Consider the following 20,123-nt stretch of genomic DNA (forward strand, 5'->3'; position numbering starts at 1 on the left):
GATACAGATAAAAAGTGAGGGAATGTAACTTGAATATATTGCTAGGAAAATTTTTCATTTTCTTACTGTCCTCTCCTATACTATACTTTCCTGCTGTTATATTTCCTTGCTCCAAGAATAGAAAATATTTTTCTTCATGAACCCATTTTCTATTATCAATAAATAAATTTTATTTTCACTTAAAACAAAATGCCACCTAAAAAACAAAGGACTCAATGAGAAGAATTTGAAATACGTGTTTCTATTAAGTGGAAGAATAGCACACAGACAAGCAAAAGGAAATAATCTACATTAAGAATTTAGTTAATAATTTTATAGAACTCACAGAAATATAACTAACATAACGGTGATAGTGCTAGAATTAATATTTTGGGAAAGCAGCCAAAGCTAAATTCAGACATAGAAACAGATACACACACAAACCAAAGATCAAAATAGTCAGTAGAATGTTTTCTAGCTGAAGTCTGCTGATAGGTAGTTCCTTCATAAATCGTAGTTACGTGTCTATAGCTACCTAAAACACTGCTAAAAGCATATTAGTATAACTTTAGAAATATTTTAAATAATATTCTGAAAACCACATATAGAAGATCTGGAAATATATTTACATGTATTTGAAAACTTCATTTAACCTTTAATTAGGACCAATATTGTTTTTGTAATATGCACTTTAGTGGAAAGAAGCAATACACTGATATATTGATACACTTATTTCTTGCACAATACACAAATGGCTAGTGAGTTGCTACCTAAATTTAAATATGATAATTTCTAAAGCAGTCATTCCCAGTTAGTCTGAGACAACTTTTCTGTTTAGAAATAGGTCAAGAATTACTCCCAAAACCTTGTCTGGGAGAGGATATCCTTGGAAAGGATCCAGGTAATCAGTGGTATGGACCTGTGCTTATTACTCTGCTTAGACTCCTGGTGCCCACTATTTTTAGAATAAAGATCAGAGAGGGCATGATCGTGTGGACCAGAGGGGACTAGTGATGGACAGAAAGGTGGTGGTGTCATAATGCTAAAGGCGGGGAAGAGGGTTCTTTTGAGGAATGAGAGTCAAAAGCCCTATAAAGTTTGAGGTAGCACAGAATTGGAAAATATGGGGCGTCTTAAAGAGTGGTTATGGTTTCCCACTTAGATTATTTTAAAATTTTTTGAGAGACAATTGTAAAGATTGGCATTCCTGTTTGGACCGTCCTTCTTTGAATAGGACAGTACCCCAAGACTAAAGTACATGGGCCATTCTTTATTAAGATTTTTCCTGGATTTAAGAAAAATATTATTTGTACTGTAAACCTTATTTCAAAGGATCTGACTTGTACTAAAGGAATTGAAGGTTCAGATGATGCTAGACTTGTAGAACTATAGTTGGAATTAAACAAGGTAAATATACTAATTTTATACTTTTTTTATATATAGTAATACATATACATAAGCGAATTTTTGGCACATGGGAGGTACTCAACATATTGTAGCTCCCTGTATCCTGCTGAATCATAGAAAATATAGTACTGGGGGCCCTTCTAGGAGTCAGTACACCAAGAAGATAAGATTAGGTGGATGACTGTAACAACTATTGACCAAGTAAGACCTTCAAATAAATAATGAATAATAATAAATAAATAATGAAAAACACAGGAATATAGTAAGTAATCAAGACAAATGCATTGAACAGAACAAAACCTCATGAGGGAAAGGTGAGGTAGACATATCTAGTCACTAAATGAAAAATGTCTGATAAAATATAATGAAATGAATATTCTTCCTTAATGACTCAAGTTGCTCAATGAATTCTATATATGTGAAATTAGGATCCTTAATAGAGTAAGTACTTTAGATGGTTCAAAATTAAACATTGCACATATCCATCCCTGTTCTTGTAGTCACTCACTGCAAGAAGTACTAAACACAGAGCAATATAGAAGAGAGATTTGACGCACATATTTCGTTCACAACCTTAGTCCTGAATTGCTTCCTTAACATATTCTCACACTTGATATTCTCACACAGTTCTATCACTCCACCTGTTTATAACTGGATAGGTTTTCAGTTCTACTTTACAACAATTCTGATTATATATCCCAATATTTTTATCTTTGGCTACCTCCAGTAAATATTCTTCCTAGGGCATTCTGGCACCATAGTGGGTAATCCCTGTCCAGGCCACTCGTGGGTTCACCCTCTATTCCTTAAGCAGTGTTTCCATTGCCTTTATGCCAATCCTGCAAAAAGAGTAGGAAAATACATTCTTACGTTTTATCTCCCACATGGTTCTCAGTAAAATTACTAATTTCCGTTAAAAATGGTATTTATAAGAGGGGAGAGATTTTCAACCATTGAAAAAAGGGATACTTTCCAGAAGTTGAAGGGTTTGTTTGATTTTGTAGGAAGGAAACATGCAAAATTAAGAGACAGACAGATAGAGACAGAGAGAGAAAAAGAGAGGAGGGCCCTGTCTTTGCCTCCAACCTTAGCATGACAGGTAGTAGACATGGGAGCAACCTATTAAATCATCAGTCTTACTATCTGACCAGCATGGAACAAGTAACAGAATTCATTAATTTCTACTATTTTCACCCTACTAAGCTTGTGAATATTAGTACTAATATATAATATAACTAACAGAATTTTATTATTTCATCAAGGAAAAAATGTTAAAAATTTTTTCAGATTATATAATTGTTTCAATATTTTCTAAAAACAATGACCGTATTTCCTCAATTAAAGTGTGCATCACGTGGAAGGTAAACAAAGTGGCTATGCACCTATTGGAAATCAAGCTAGATCTGTCAAGTGTTGATAAGTCTACTATGAACTCAAACTCAGCTCATGATAGATAAGGAAGACAGGTGTATTTGCTCTGTCTGCTACTATCACGGCAGGATTCTTTGACAAGTTACTTTGAGTTATTATCTCTCTTTTTGAGAAAAGACGAATGGATTATGTACCGTGTCAGGGTCTTGTCATTTGCATAGAGGTAAAGTATGACAATTACTTATTTAAAATGTCAAAGAGCTTGAGACAGATATAATCCTTCTTTCTATAAACTTTCCACATGTAATTTTGAAGGGAGACATGAGTCATATCCTTCACGTGTCTGATATTTTCTTAAGTGGGATAAACTCCAAAGTTTACTTGATGTTGAGAGACTTATATCTTAAATGTGATATTTTGAGGTTTAAGTAGAGTAGTGATATATTTCTTGAATTTTTAAAGACCGCAATGTGCAAGTCCCCAGAATAGAATCTAGCGGTGTATACCTCAGAACATCTTATCTCTTAGAGCCAACATGTATTTCAGCTTTATTTCATTCTTGATGTCTATTGTATTCTAGTCCTGAGTCTAAACAAATTTTATCTAAAATTGTTGGATTGACATTCAAATTTTAAAAAGCTCTCCTTTCCACACTTGGGTTTTTTCCAAAAATAATTTTATAATCATAGGGTCAGAAAGTTTAAGGGGACTTCAGAATTTAAACTAGCTCATCTAGTTTACCCACCTAAACAGAATCTTTTTTGCAACCTTCTTGATAGACGGTCACTCATTTTCTGCTGAAATGCTGCTTATTGTGGAATCTATTTCACTTTTGGACAGTGCTGATACTTGGAAAATTCCAGTTCACACACTCATCCTCTAATTGCCAAGTTCTTTCTAGTACTGTACAATGGAGCAAAGCAAAACAATTTTATTCCTTTTTCTGCATGACAGCTCTTCAAACATATGCTTTCATTCATTAATAAACATGAAAGTACATACTATGTCCCATAGGCAGAATTAGTTGAATAATACATGTTCACTACACACAGGAAAATATTGTACAGAAAGAAAATATGTACAATAATGTTTTAAGTGTTCAATTTATGTAAATTGCCCTATGAGAACACAGTGATCACTCATGATTTTACTGTTTTTCTTTCTTCTCTAGGGAGGTAGTATACAAACTCTTAATCTTGCATATCTGGTGATAACATTTTTTTAGCACGCATCTCCAATAATGTTATTTATTTATATCTATATTATGTAAGCACATTAACTTGCTACTCTAAGATGAAATTTATAAATTATGCAAAAATAGATATTACAAAAATAGTAAAACATACACAGATATGGAAATTATGAATTCTCTTCCCAAACCCAAAATGATCATCTCGCAGAAGCAGAAAATGACATTCCTAAACTCTCATGCAAGATATTGAAGATTTCAATTTAGTTATTTTCGCTATCCTTTGAACAGATTTGCATGACAGAAGTGAGGTGGAGGGCATGCTTCTGCCATTTTCTGCTGGCAAATGTCATTGTGGGTGTGTCTGGTTTTCTGTGGTGGCATCCTGATCAGGACCATTAATTGATTATGGTGATTTTATAAACATGCTGGTTTTTATAGAAGAACTAGCTTTCTTGGTGTCTTGGTCCTGAAGCAAAGCTTTTGGAGTCCTTCCTGAAAGATTAACCTACCGTCAGTTTCTACAGTCCTCCCAGTGATTTTGTAAGTCATTTAGTACACCCAATCAGCTGTGCTTTTATGCTATAACTAGCTAGAACAGATTTTGACTTAACGCTAAACAATACATTGATATTAGTCTTCCCCAAAGTGATATATCTTAAATTCGTCATTCAACTGAATAAATTTTTTAAAAATATTAATTATTTCATTTAACCATTATTTATAGAGTACTTGCCAGGTACCTATTATGGTTGGCAATCGTAATGTATCTATGGACAAAACTAATAAAAATTCTTGGATTTAAAATTCTAATAAGGATTTTCTTTTAAGTTATTTCACATATTTACAACCAAGATTACTTACCTACATAAATATGAAATTTTAAAGACTTTTAAACTTTCCAACAAATAAATAGTTCCTCCAAATATCTGACTTAGCTTCTATTATATTGAGATTTATCCCTACCCATTAGTCTTATTTTAAAACTCTAATTTCAAAAATTATTAATTTTAAGAGAAAAAATATTACTTCTATGGTAACGAAAAATATATTTTAATAATCTAATAGTTGTTAATGGACTCACTAATGGCATTTTAGTTTAACAAAATGATTTTCTGGATTAAGATAATATATAATACACTATAAAACACCCAAATACAACATTCTGACTAAAAAGTGCTAAAATCCTTAAAAAATGTATTGGAAATCTAAGATTTGTCCAAGACATATAAAATGACCAGCTAATTCTGGTGCTTATCTACCTTGGTTTTATCAACTCTATCTATTTGCAAAATGCTTTCATATAACTGCAGGTCCATTTTATAATGAAGAGTAAGATAAAAATTAAATATTAAATAATACATAAAAATATATTACAGAAATGTAAAAATATCGAGTTTAAAAATATTTTCCTCTTGGAAAATAGCATAGCAAAACATGAATCAGTTCCCAGACTCTGTGATTTAGAAAAGTCAGTTTTAAAATACATGAACTATGTGGAAAATACAATTATATAATCTGAATGTTTAAGTAATTCCAAGAACACAAATGTTTTAGATATATGAGCCACAGATTTGAAGTAAAGCCACATTCATCAGACTCAAAGATTAAATTTTTATGTGATTTTGAATCAAGTTATTATGTGGATTAGTTCCAAGAAGCTCCTTTTTTTCCCCCAAGTCTATTTTTCTGTTTAATCTTTTGTAGATTTTCTGCTGGCCAATAGAGAAGTGAAATCACAGTCATTCTTATCCAAAGTATATGGATTAGAAGTGGGTTTCTGGAGAATAATAGCCGTGGTCATACAATCCAAAAACATTAAAATTTTTGTGTTTAATTAGGCCCTGCATCAGTTGGAGTTTGTGTGTGATGCATAAAACGCCTTTTCACAAATAGCTTTATGATACATGAGATAACAGCATATATAAATCTCCTTAATTGTTCTGTCTTTTAGACAGTATTATTATTTTCTCCATATGAGCTTAATGTTTTCATAAGATATTTTATTAGCTGCCATGTGAACAATAACTTCAATTCTAGAAAGTCTTGGAATTTATAGGTGGCTTGAATTAGGAACTTCAGTATTTTGATGCTTTTTTTTGTGTGTGTGAGGAAGATCAGCCCTGAGCTAACATCCGTGCTAATCCTCCTCTTTTTGCTGAGGAAGACTGGCTCTGAGCTAACATCTATTGCCAATCCTTCTCCTTTTTTCCCCCAAAGCCCCAGTAGATAGTTGTATGTCATAGTTGCACATCCTTCTAGTTGCTGTATGTGGGACACGGCCGGAGAAGTGGTGCGTCGGTGCACGCCGGGATCCGAACTGGGCCGCCAGTAGCGGAGCGCACCCACTTAACCGCTAAGCCACGGGGCCAGCCAGTATTTTGATTCTTACTGAAAAATAGTTCCACTTACTATTTAAACTATTTTTTCCCAGTTGTACTGATTACTTTGCAATATCTATTTAGATTACATCAGTCCTATTTCTGGTATTTGTCAGAAATGTGCAACACTATGTTTTCAAATGTGTGTTTCAAAATTTCGTATTTTCTTCTTAGTTAAAATAGCAGATATAAGTATTATTAATGTTATTATTTACCTGGAAATCAACTGTTACCTAATTGCTAAGAAATTTTCAGAAAATATTAAATAACCCTATATTCGTATCAAGAAAAGAATTATAATTTTACCATGTACCATAATATATGGCAGTTTTCATGTGTAATATAGTTGAAGGTCAGTATTGTAAATTCACCTGAAAACTTCTGCCAATGTTGATCATAATTAAAATGAAAACTTCATAGCTAGGTTGAATCCTAACTGAGAATTTCACTAATAGATTTCAATGCTGGCAGCCAACTATGCTGGAAATATAATACAATCACACCTGGACTCTAAAGGTCACAGATTTAAAATAATAAAGTTTGAATGAGAAATATTACACAGGTTTTAATATTCAAATTTCGAAAGTAAATCATAAGAACTGAAACCTCAAAAATAACCTTGCCATTTTTCATAAATGTCTACAAATATTTGACTTTACTATACATATGTCTCAGTTTGTTTCTTTTTATTTCCTGTATAGAATTTGATCCAAACAACTGTCAATTCTGTCTAGTAAATTCTTTTCATTTTAAAATCCTTACTTTATCTGTTTCTGTACCACCAAGAATAAGAGTTAAATATCTAATTGAGACCATTTTTCATAAAGAATCAGTTGCGTTTTCCTCTTTTATTTATTTTGTTTTGTTCTCATCACTTCTCCAAAATTACTATTATATGGTATCTATAAGAAAGTGATAAAATAATGCCAATATGTCAATGGTGTGTCAATGATTATTCTAATATGCAAACTTGGCAGTGAATACATATTAAATACATGTTTTAGTAAAGTGGAAAGCAGTATCACTGATCTTTTATAGTATTAGAAAGCCACTGTGCATATTGAATGTCCACTGTGCAGTTATTGTTTGCATGGCTTATCTTTCCCATGAGACATTAAGTGTCTTGAGAACTTGTTTTCCTTGTGATTCATCTTCATAGTCTCTTTAAACTTCAATTTTTTTCCTTTCTATGATGAAATAATAGGATTACTTGTCTCTTAAAGAATTATACCAGGTAACAATAAGCATTAAAGTCTCTGGTGCTATGGTCTGAATATTTGTGTCTCCCTAAAATTCATATGTTGATACCTAATGCCCAACGTTGGTACCCAATGATGGTATTAGGAGGTGGGACCTTTGGGAAGTGATTAGGTTATGAGGACAGAGCCCTCATGGAGATTACTGCCTTTTTTTTTTTTTTTTCTTTTTGGCTGAGGAAGATTTGCCCTGAGCTAACATCTGTTGCCAATCTTCCACTTTTTGCTTGAGGAAGATTTGCTCTGAGCTAACATCTGTGCCAATCTTTCTCTATTTTGTATGTGGGTCACCGTCACAGCATGGCCACTGACAAGTGGTGTAGGTCCGCACCTGGGAACCAAACCCAGGCCGCTGAAGTGTAGTGAGCCGAACTTAACCACTAGGCCATGGGGCTGGCCCCCAATTAGTGATCTTGTAAATGAGACCCCAGAGAGCTCCTTCAACCTTTCTGCCATGTGAGGACACAGCGAAAAGACAGCTGTCTGTGAACTAGGAAGTGTGCCATCGCCAGATACCAAATCTGCCCGTGCCTTGATCTTGGTCTTCACAGCCTCCAGAACTATGAGAAATACATTTCTATTATTTATAAGTCACCCAGTCTATGGTATTTTGTTATAACAGTCTGAATGGACTAAGGCATCTGGCTATTGGCAATCACTTAGTGAATACTATCTATTATGTTATGATTTTTGTTATCATTGCTGTTACTCTTTATTACTATTTTGCCTTTGGTTGTCTTCCCAAGAGTTTCTTAGAAAGTATTGTTCATAAAATCATTAATAATCCTTAAATAAATACATCTTGATTCCTTCTCATCCTGAAGCACACTATATACAGTCACCCAGATTCAGGTGAATTGAAAAATCAACATGTGCAATGAAAAACATCTTTACTTTTGACACCAATATATGATTTATGTTTGCAACCACTGTTCTTTCACTCTAGTCATAGCATCATAATATTGCTTGTCTATCTCTCCTGATGTGTGGTCAAAGGGGCTTCTTAGAGTACATCAGTTTCAGCTCTCTGGAAACTGACTGCCTACAACTCTAACGTAACTGCCAGGATTCCCCCATAAGAATTGTGAGTGCACTCAATTGTCTATTCCCTTTTGCCATACCTTCGAGTTAAAATTGAATCAACCAATCTTAACAAAATATAATTATATCTATATATAATTGCTCTCTCTGTCTCAATCTCTGTCTCTCTCTTAGAAACTTTATTTGGGGAATTGTGTAGAGATGGTAGGTTGAGTACAATCTCAACCTCTTGCTCCAAATCTCTTAAAGTCATAGAAAATATAAATGAGATTATAAGTATGGAAAACAAGAAGTACCATAAGCAAACTACAAGTTGCTTTCTCTTGTGAGAAATCTCTGGAAAGTATAATTTGATGGAATCAAACTGACAAGATCAAAATAAATCACAACCAAGAACAAATATATAAGAAAAAATTCTCTAAGTGGTCCAAAGGAACTTTGAGTTCAGAGTATGCAAATGACAAAGGGAAGGTATTAGACAAATTATCGGGGTAATTTATTAAGAAACTGCATTCTTTAGGAATTTAGCCAATTTCTTCTTCATCTAATTCTCTTGATGGATCCAAGAACATCAATAATCAAAATCATGAACTGTGCTTTAAGAGGAAGTGAACTACCAGTCTCGGGGAAGCCTCCCAGTGAGGGTAGGTGTAAGGCCCCAGGAGCAAAGTGAAACTTGAGATTGAACTCCCCACCTCACTGAGGAGCTAGAGGGGATGACCAGAGGAGAGGAGAAGGCTGATGGGAATGTTATTAGTAGGAAGGAAACACACCGAGGAAACCTCCCCTGGAGCGTAGCCCAGACTGTTTCGTCAATTTATAGACTAATAACTACAAATTGCCAATAAATACATCTACACATGATAAAAATTCCCTGATAATATGGAATGTGTCAAATAAATCATCAATAAAATATTTTTCACCAATTACATTGACCAAAGTAGTGAAGATCTACAGCAAAATCACAGGTTAACTTCGTACTATTTTGAGGGAAAATTCCCAAAACTGACACAGCAGTTCAGCTTCTGAATATCTATTGTAGAGAAATATTTTCATATGTTCCTAAAATGGCATGCACATGACGGTTAACTGCATTATTGCAAAATAATTAGACTATACATTCAAATTGGATCAATAAAAGAATGGTTAAATAATGTGTTAAATTTCCATGAATCCATTAAAAATACCAAAGCAGAAGTATACGTACAAACATAGAAAATATTCCAGATATCATTAAGTAAAATAAAATGGTATCATAACAGTATGTATGGTAGGGTAGGATACCATTCATTAAGGGGTTTTACTTTTTGTTAATATATGTCACTGTATCTGTATCTTGCATAGTTTAGAATTCAAATGTGTTCATAAATCATTTCTATTAAGATTTATTATGAAGTAAAAAAAGTTGCATTCTTCTAGGACTTTGAAAAGGAGGTAGTACTTAATTATCTAAACCAGATTTTGATTTGTAATGAAGATTCTGATATACACCATCATTTCTATTTTAATATGCAATGATTTCATAAGATAGAAGTGGTTGTTCCCCAAACCTCTTATGAATGCTTTCATTCTTTCACTGTATTAACATTCAGTAATTACATATATTCTGTATCAGACACTGTCATAGGTCCTGGGAAGCAGCAGTGAACAAAACAGACCTCATGTATCTCACGTGTAGTGTGGGGAGAAGCGTCTATCTGAGTTATACTCCGGTCGGCATTACTCCTGGCTTGATTCTATTGGTGAATTTGGGAGAAGGGATTGGGGTTGCCTGGCTCGGCGCTCACACTCCCAATCCTTCATACCTTACTCCATCTTTGGGAGAGTACTTGCTGATCAGTAAGTTGTAAGTCTAGTTTGGCTGGCCACACTCCTGTAGGATGACTTCCTGTTTGGGGAAATAATTCTAATTCAAGGCATGGGGGACGCATAAGTATGTCCCTTTCCATGCGTTTAGCCACATCTGTGGCTAACATCTTGATATCCATCTATCTTGTGACGCTTTGTACTCTTCACTCGGTTCTAAATGTAGCTGGGGCAAAGAAAGGCGCATTTATTTATCCTGTTAGAAAAGTGATTGTATATTGCTTTATGAAGTAGATAATGATTTCAAAGGAGTATTTTGCTTCAACTTTCATAGAAATTATGTTCAGTTTACCTTTTCACAGATTTCTGTAATAGAGTTTAATTAAAATGACAGGTCAATAAACACTCAGAGTATTACTCCTTTATTCATTCACTCACTCATTCATTACACAAACATATTGATCCAGGATTTTCCCCCATTAAATGTCTGCAAAATATCACCTAACACTAACTATTTGTCAGCAAAAGCTTCTCTTTTCGCATTTCCAAACCATAAACTACTGCATAAGCCTCTGGGCCTGACTGCCCTCTGGATTATCTAACCATTTCTATAGAACCTCATAGAAAATTAATGAAATGCCTGAGAAGAGAATAGGGGAAAGGATACACTGCCCATTTACATACACTGCTTAATTTCCATGAATGGTGAGTACAGGAAAATAAACATTGTCAGCCAGCTAGCTTAGTTTACTTATCTAGACAATATATTGATTTTAAAACTAGAACCCAGTTGTGAATAAGTATAGTTGTCAGTTGAGTATAATTGTCACTACTGATTTACAGAAAATGAATCATGATTGACTAATTTAATTTCTGTAACAAATTGGAACATGGAAGAAAGACAAACGTAGAATTCTTATTAGGGCATAACTAAGATGTTACAAATTAAATCTTGGTAGGAAGAAGAAATTAATTTCAACTATTTATATGATAAATAAGAAACCTGGGAAGTCAATTTAAATGAAAAGTCATATGATATACTCTACATAATGGCATAATAACCTATAATTACATATTTATAACAAATATATATTCTGTTTGGGATTAAGAAACAAACATACATTTTGTGTGTGTATGTGTTTGCACACATACAAAACTATGGATTTAGGTTAAGTTACAAAGGATTTGTCTCACAGTAAAGATAAAAAAATATTTCTGAAAATTTATAGTAGATTTTATTGCCTTACGTGCATAAGACCGGTGATATTGTAAATTCTAGATATATACTTTGTAAAGTGAATTTTCTCCCCAGAGATTTTAAAATGGAATAAACACTTAGGTGTTTTTTTTGTTTTTGTTTTTGTTTTTTGTGAGGAACTTCAGCCCTGAGCTAACATCCATGCTAATCCTCCTCTTTTTTGGTGAGGAAGACGGGCTCTGAGCTAACATCTATTGCCAATCCTCCTCCTTTTTTTTACCCCAAACCCCAGTAGATAGTTGTGTCTATCCTTCTAGTTGCTGTATGTGGGACGCGGCCTCAGCATGGCCGGAGAAGCAGTGCGTTGGTGCACACCCGGGATCCGAACCCCGGGCCACCAATGGTGGAGCACACAAATTTAACCGCTAAGCCACGGGCCCGGCCCCAACACTTAGCTGTTTAACAGAGACTTGATAAAGGCTGACGCAATAGCTTCTCTATGAGGTTACAGTAGAAAGGTGCAGGCTTTGGCGTCTGGAAGACGTGGAAATGTATCTCAGCTCTGCTCTTCATACCACGTGCGGTCTTGTTTCAACTTCCTTATGTAAACAAGGATGCTAAGGACGGTACCGATTTTCACATTTTATTCCTCACAATTTTGTGAGAATTAGAGATAAGCCTATACAATAACTAATTTATACTATGTTATAGGAAGGTTTAATAAATCCAATAGATCATTTTTGTGGTTATTATTATTTTCTAGCCCTGAGCATGCTTGGGAAACAACCTTAGAGTAACATTAAATGTCAATTGTATAAATCCAGCCAGTATGACCTGGCAGTGATTTTCTTGACATTATTCTCAAATGAAGGCTTAATCACCAGTAGTAAATTTGATATGCAAATTACTGTCTGATAACAGCCTAAGAATTTCCTACACTTTACCAGAAGAAGGAGCATAGGAATGAGATTAAATGAGAAATGGAGAATGTAAGAAACACAGGGCTAATTTCTTTTCACTCTAGCATATTGCCAAGTGCTATATAAAGAAAAGTGATATTGCAAAGGATGTAAAGCCACATGAAATTGGACAAACCTCTGTGAAGTCCATTTGCTCCTCCATACTTTCCTCAGTGTGACAAACGCTTGGCCATTTGAAAGCCGGGGAAAATGGAAAGGTGTTTAATAAAAGAACGTGAACTAATGGATGTTAACTTTGATTTGTGAGAGAAATGCTTCATATTTAGCAACAAGCCCACGGATGGGTGTGCCTTAAAAGAACGGCTAACTCATCCTGCCTCTTGGGAGTTGTGTTTTCTTATGCATAATATAAACTGGTATTAAAAATACCATTATGCCAGAACAGCACGTTTTGTGAATATTTATTGGTAATGTCTGAAAGATTTAAAAGGAAGTTTTAAATATGAGGTAAGGGTTTTGCAAATTTTATTTCAAGTGGTTAGCTAATTTTCTGACTTTGTATGGAAGGCTGAAATTTATTAAAATATATATTCATATGCCTTTTAATCATTTTGAGCCCAAAGCCCACTCCTAAATGTCCACCAGCTTTTCTGCTGTACCCAGGAGGAGAAGACAGCAGTTTGGGGTGCAGTGGAAGGGCTAGTCTGTCAGGCCCCTTGGCTCTCATCCAAATTACTCCAGAAACTCATGGGGTGATGATGGAAAAATCACTTATCTCCTTCTCTCCCTTAGCTTCTTCATTTCTGAAATGAAAGAACTGAATTACATGATCTTTAAGGCCTCTTTAAACCTATCTCTTGTGGATGAACACAGATGGCTGAGATATGCTTTTGTTCTCCAGGGAAAGTAAAAAGGCTCCTGGTTTAAAACATGCTGCTGATGTGCACAATGCCTGTGTCCATTATGCCTTCTAAATTAAAATATTTCTAGATTAAAATATTTGTAGGTTAAAATATTTGTAGATTAAAATATTTCTTAAGGATTTCTGATGTATATGTAGCTGGATATCATGTTTTCAGTAAAAAAAAAGTCTAATAATTGGTGTGAAGGTTTGTTTCCTCTCCCTTTTGTATACAAACTGTCACAAGAGGTAAAACTGAACCCCCTAAAGCTTTGGGGAATTATCCATGGAAAGTATGGAATTATGTCACAATAGAGATGACATTGTCAAAGAGGAACTATTATTTATAGTTAAAATTTCAATTCTTAGCCAGCGTGTGTTTTTGGATTTATTTGTTGATAATCTTAAAAAGCTTTAGAGATTTTTATTCCTGAATGGAAGAGTATCATTCATCCTGATATCTTCAATTTATACAATTTCTTGCATTTTCTAGTTCACTTATTTAAAAAATCACTACATTTTGTAACAGAGGCAGGAATAAGTATTAATATTTATATTTATTTATTTATTTATTTATTTTTTGGTGAGGAAGATTAGCCCTGAGCTAACATCTGTTGCCAATCCTCCTCTTTTTGCTGAGGCAGATTGGCTCTGGGCTAACATCCGTGCCCATCTTCCCCTACTTTATACGGGACGCCGCCACAGCATGGCTTGACAAGTGGTGCGTCGTCCGCGCCCAGGATTGGAACCTATGAACCCTGGCTGCTGAAGCGGAGCACACTGAATTAACCACTATGCCACTGGGCTGGCCTCTTAATATTTTTATTTTAAAAATGAAGAAATTGTGATTCAGGGTCACAGAGCTGGAAAGTGATAGGGATGAGACTTAGACCAAAGTGCTAAGGCTAGTAATGCCTACATGTTAAAAATAAATACTGGAAATTGGTTTCAAGAACAAGAATGAAATTGATTCTCAAAAACTCAATTTTTGTGCCTTTGTAACCACATTTTCTTCTCTCATGTGTTTACTGCTCTTCTGCTCTTTTTTTCTGTAAACAGCTATTTTGGATCAACAATGTGATTACCTTTTAATCAAGGGAACTAAAAGAGCATGGAAACATGCAAAAAGAGATAAGCCATTTAAATGTGTCTCAGAAACACCATATATTAACACTCCTTCTTTTCTTTTTGGGCTTCACTATCAGTGTCACAGTCAGTAGTCTGGACTTAGAAGGACCTTTTAGACCATGATTAATATTTTTTCCCAAAATATATTAGAACGTTTAAAAGGCTTTTATAGGCCTATAAATGGAATTAATTGTCATAATTTGTTTAATAGTTATTTTGAAATATTCAAAGCTATACTGCCTACACAGATATTTTTAAATCAGTTTATTTTCCTGGTTATAAAACTAACACATAGATACTTTAGGAAAGAAAAAGGAAAAAAAATTAGAAATAATAAGAACTCATTGATAATCCAAACATAATTAAAGTGGCCAGGGATATTTTTTTCTACATTTGTTCTACACATTGTTGCATAATAATCCAATACTCACCCAAACAGGGACGAATTGAAAGAAAGGTTATGGCTTCCTTGCTAACTCAAGGAACATTTATTTCCATGTGGTGAAGATGCCAAATTGTAATTAATCATTTCCATATTTGGGGATATTCAGATTTCTTCCATTAAAAAAAAATGTATACCTTGTGTTTAAATTTATTTCTATATAGGTTGAGATGGAATTTCTCAAAAGCCAGAATAACATGAAATCTTAATATTAACCTATAAATTAATTTTTGATAAAGTATTATACTAAATTTCAATAAATCATCAGACTAAATTCCATTTTTTAGACACAAATATGTGACAAAATCTGGCAATTGGGAAATTGTTATGCATTAACTTAAATTCGTTGGCTAATTGATAAAAGACAGAAACCCTATTTCCCCATCTTGTATAGACCTGCAACTTTCATTCGTCTATCTCTGGAAGGAACCAAAGAATAATTGTCTGTATTCACTGAAGGTGAAAGGCAGAAAACTGGGGTTATTAGACAGAGTAGAATAGAAATGAAGTAAAAAGAAAGGTAAGCTCAAAGTCTCCTACTGAATGGTGAGACCCTTCCGCTATCTGCTCCAAAATTCCATGAGTCACAATTACAACACAGGAGTAGCAGATTTGAGCATAATTCTTTGGAGAAACTGACTAACTCCAGCGCAATGACATAGAGGTATTGATGTTTGGGGGTCACTTACAAATGAATTAGAATCTGAATGTCATCAGACATCTCAACAATACTGGAGAGAAATAAAAAATTAGAGCAAATCGGGCCTGCCCAGTGGCATAGCCCCACGCACTCCGCTGCTGGCGGCCCGTGTTCGGATCCCAGGTACATACTGACGCACTGCTTGTCAAGCCATGCTGTGGCGGCGTCCCATATAAAACAAAAGAAGATAGGCACAGATATTAGCCCAGGGCCAGTCTTCCTTAGCAAAAAGAGGAGGATTGGCACGTATTTAGCTCAGGGCTGATCTTCCTCACACACACACACACACACACACACAAAATTAGAGCAAACGACTCAAAATATGGAGGGAAATTATTTTTCCTAAAATTATATTTTCCTTGCATTACATCCAAAGTTAAACTACACATCAAGTGTGGAGAAGGAGTAAAGACATTATTAGATCCTTAATAACCTGACCAATTTACCTTCTGTTTACTTTAGGAAGGTAAAGGTAAATTTACATCTACCTCCTAATCTACTTTAGGAGTTACTGTAATGTACGCTTCAGCATGCAAGAAAAAGGACAACATGAAATCTAAGAACCAGGGGATTCGATCTAAGAGAATAATGACCAAGAAAGTTCTTGGTACAACTATGGACTTTGCCTAAAGGGCAATACATCTAGATCAGAGCCATGAGACAAACATGAAAGTGAAATTTTTCCAAGAAATAATAGAAATATAACAAAGCAAGTTTAAAACAATCTCCATTTTGAAATGTTATTCATAAATATGCAGCAATTCTGTTTGCACTTTTGAACAATACAGAAACAGATGCATAAATAACTAAACAAATAGACAAAAGTTAAATATTTTTAACAGTAGGAAATTAAAATTTTGTAGAATAAAGGAAATGTAATCATACTATACTACTAATCATGGCAGTGAAATTATTTTACATAATCATAATATGAATCCTGACTAGCAAGTTAAGTAAAATTGTAATGTAAATAACATTTAAAAAGTTAAGGACAGGAGGAAGTTGAGGTACGGACAGAGAAGAAGTTACATCCTCAACTATGACGGGAGAATCACAAGATACAGCACCTGGATGGAGCTAGTAAGAGTTTTTTTCAAGTATTAATAGCCCTAGGTTTAAATAGAAGTTTTGAAATATCTTAACAATGTAATGAAAGGTTTTCAGTGTTATGTGACTTTAAGATCACAGAATCCTTGCCGGCACCATCTTGTATGCACCTTGGATTCTACCTGGAGGCAAGTCAACGAACATCAGAGCGATACACAGAGATCAGAACTGGGCTGAGCAGTCTCTTCATCTTCTAATGAGCCTGGGGAATATTTTCTAATCCTTGACCCAACCAATCATTGCATCTGAATTCTCACCTGCAGTGGAGAAGCATTATTTTAATGCAAAAATAGGCTAAAATTGCATGTTACTCTTTTTTAAATAAACTAACATATATTTATATGTATTTATATAAAAGTAGTGAATGTAAATGGATTTTTTTAGAACAAGAAACTACTTTAGAGTTTGTAACTATGAGAAAAATGTTAATAAAATACAGAGAAAACTGTAATTATAAACAGAGAAATAATGAAGACTATAAAAGAAACAGTTTTTTGTTTATCATGCAAAACACAGTGGGAAAGTCTTGCTGTAAAAAGTTACCTTATAAAACAAGTTAACCTTATTACAATTAATAAAATATAACTAAATAAAATATATGTTGTGGATATGCATACTTAAATATCATAAACTGGTTCCTCATAATGATAGCTCTATATTTGGTAAAATTTCATTAGTCTGTATATGTGTCAGCTAAACAATTTGCATACTTAAAAGTCCCTGAGTACTCATAAACATGATCAATTGTAATGCCTGAGATGATTCTAAAAGCAAAGCCATATTAAGAGAACATTATAAACCTGGCCCAAACCCACAAGAGGGGCTCGATTCCATATTATTGCAGAGCCTCATCCTTCGAGGAGTTTGCAATTTCAAGTTCCAAATGAAAAATATTGTTTATTTGAAACTAAGCTAATTAAATACGAATTTCAGTTTGCAGAGATGGTGGATTTCCCACATTTTGACACAATTCCATGTGTTACAGAGAATGAGGGAGAGGGAGAGGGAAGGAAGCAGAGAGAAAAGTGTCAAAAATTGCTCATAAATTTTTAAAATAAAGATTCCTTTATCCTTCTGTAGGTACAGCTTAATATGCCATTTTACATTTGGATGAATTCCCAGGAATTAAAAACAAAATAGTGAAGTTTAAGCAAATGTGCTTTTTTAGAACAGAAAACTAAAGGAAATCACCTAATGAAGGCTGTTTTCAATGATTCAATCCTTAACATTTCTCAAAATTGTTAGAAAGTCATTAGTAACGCATTACTGTATAATAGACAACTTGGAATTGAATGGATAATTTAGAGTCAAAAATAACACATTGCAGCTTAACTGGATGACCACTTCCACAGTTACAACATTTATTAAGCATATACTATGTACCTGGAGTGGTTATTGGCACTTTGGTTAGGGCAGTGAGCAAAATCCCAACCATCCCTGACCTAATAGAACTTGTAGTCTAGGAGGCGGAGTCAAGATGGCGGCATAAGCAGACTCAGAACTCACCTCCTCCCGTGGACACAGCCAATTTACAACTACTCGTGGAAAAATTACCCCTGAGACAAAACTGAAAACTGGATAAGAGGAACTCCTGCAACAACGGACAATCCTAACTGAGGTGGAAGAGGCAGAGACTCCCTTCTGGAGAGGAAAAACGCCGCCTTCACAAGCCGCCAGCTTCACGGCCGCCGGGAGCAGCTCACAGGTACGCACCCTCCCTGGAGGAGCAGGGCCCTGAGCCGGGGAGCGCCCCCGCTGTGGGCATTTTGTGGACCCAGCACAATCGAGACCAGCGGCATAATATCTGACTGTGCCTGCTACTAAAACACTGGGGAGCACCCCCAGAAAACCCGGTTCACAAAGAAACTAAAACTGGCTCTTAAAGGGCCCGCACGCAAACTCACCCGTTTCAGAAAGCATCCTAAAATCACCAGAAAGAAAGGTGCACAGTGCTTTGGTGACAAGAGACTCACCTAATAGGCCCTGAGTGCATCTTGGTGAGGGGTGAGACCTCTCCGGGGACTGGGACATTGGAGGCGGCCATTGTTGTGGCCTGGTGTGGGCATGCTGACACAGACGCCATTGGAGTTCTCCCCAGGCCTGCTAGCCCAGGGTCTGCCTCAGCCGCTAGAGCACCGATTTAATCCAGCTCAGCCAGGGCAGGCAGCCCACCCTAGAGACTGGCCCCACCCAGCAACAAGCCCTCAGGCAACTTGTGGGCCTGCATAGATTGGTGACTGGATTCTCTGCAGCCTGGCAACTGAGCTGACTTTAGCTGGGCAGGGTGTGCACAAGGAGCGGGTGGAGAGTGTGGGGCGGTGGCGGAGTGTGTGGGGCTCCCGCTGTGGAGAGACTGGGTCCTCTTGGGGAGGTCGGGACACTCACACGGGAGAGGACTGTGTTGACTGTGTGTGTGGACCTGTGGGCAGCAGGGCTTGTCAGCTGCAGAAGACTTGTGCTTCTCAAAGACCCACATAGGAGGTTTGCTCCACCTTCAAAAGCCTGAAACAATTGGATGCTCCTGTGCCTGAGGCCAGCCCCACCCAGCTGCAATCCTCAGAGAGCTAACTCTCTATTTTAAGAGACCTAATAGGCTAGAGGCTTACAGCAATTGTAAGGCCCTGAGCCTAACAAACTGCCACACTGGGGGCCTACTCACTTAAAAGAAATACTGCAACACAAATGTGGTATTAGAACTTGCAGCCAACTGTGCTGGGGTTCCCCACACCTGACAAAGAGACTGAAGGGCCCACAACAACTACAAGCAGCTGAACATTACAACAGCTGGCCAGGAGCATAACTCGGCCTCCCTGGGCGCCTACAGGGAGAGCAAACAGGCCACAACAGAAGGACACATGTAGCCGACATAGGGGTCACCCCTGGAACATTGAGAACTGAGGGAAGCACACTGGAAGCCTCCTAAGGCATCACTTACATAAGATCACCTATACAAGAGCAGGAGACGTAGCTGACCTACCTAATACGTAGACACAAGCACAGGGAAAGAGGCAAAATGAGGAGGCAAAAGAATACATTCCAAGTAAGGGAACAGGGCAAAACCCCAGAAAAGGAACTCAGTGAAACAGAAATGAGTAACCTACCCGACAGAGAGTTCAAACTAAGAGTGTTAAGGATGCTCACTGATCTGCGGAGAAGAATAGATGAACTCAGTGAGAATGTCAACAAAGAAATGGAAGATATAAAAAAGAACCAATCAGAAATGAAGAATACAATACTGGAAATGAAAAATTCATTAGAGGGACTCAAAAGCAGAGTAGAGGATACAGAAGAATGGAT

The 20,123-nt window shown here is 35.8% G+C and overlaps 1 long non-coding RNA gene across 1 annotated transcript in view; it reads right to left on the minus strand.

The window, feature by feature from the left end:
- LOC147914396 (uncharacterized) overlaps nt 1-18,919 on the minus strand; it is a 61,199-nt gene extending 42,280 nt beyond the window's left edge. Inside the window, exon 1 of the long non-coding RNA XR_015555441.1 lies at nt 18,800-18,919. This is a non-coding gene — a long non-coding RNA (uncharacterized LOC147914396). The remainder of the gene's footprint in view (nt 1-18,799) is intronic.
- Between the last annotated feature and the right edge of the window lie 1,204 nt (nt 18,920-20,123).

The sequence above is a fragment of the Ceratotherium simum genome, chromosome 20 (genome assembly GCF_057802395.1).
Source record: "Ceratotherium simum simum isolate JZ-2026a chromosome 20, ASM5780239v1, whole genome shotgun sequence".
In the NCBI taxonomy this organism is placed as follows: Eukaryota; Metazoa; Chordata; class Mammalia; order Perissodactyla; family Rhinocerotidae; genus Ceratotherium; species Ceratotherium simum.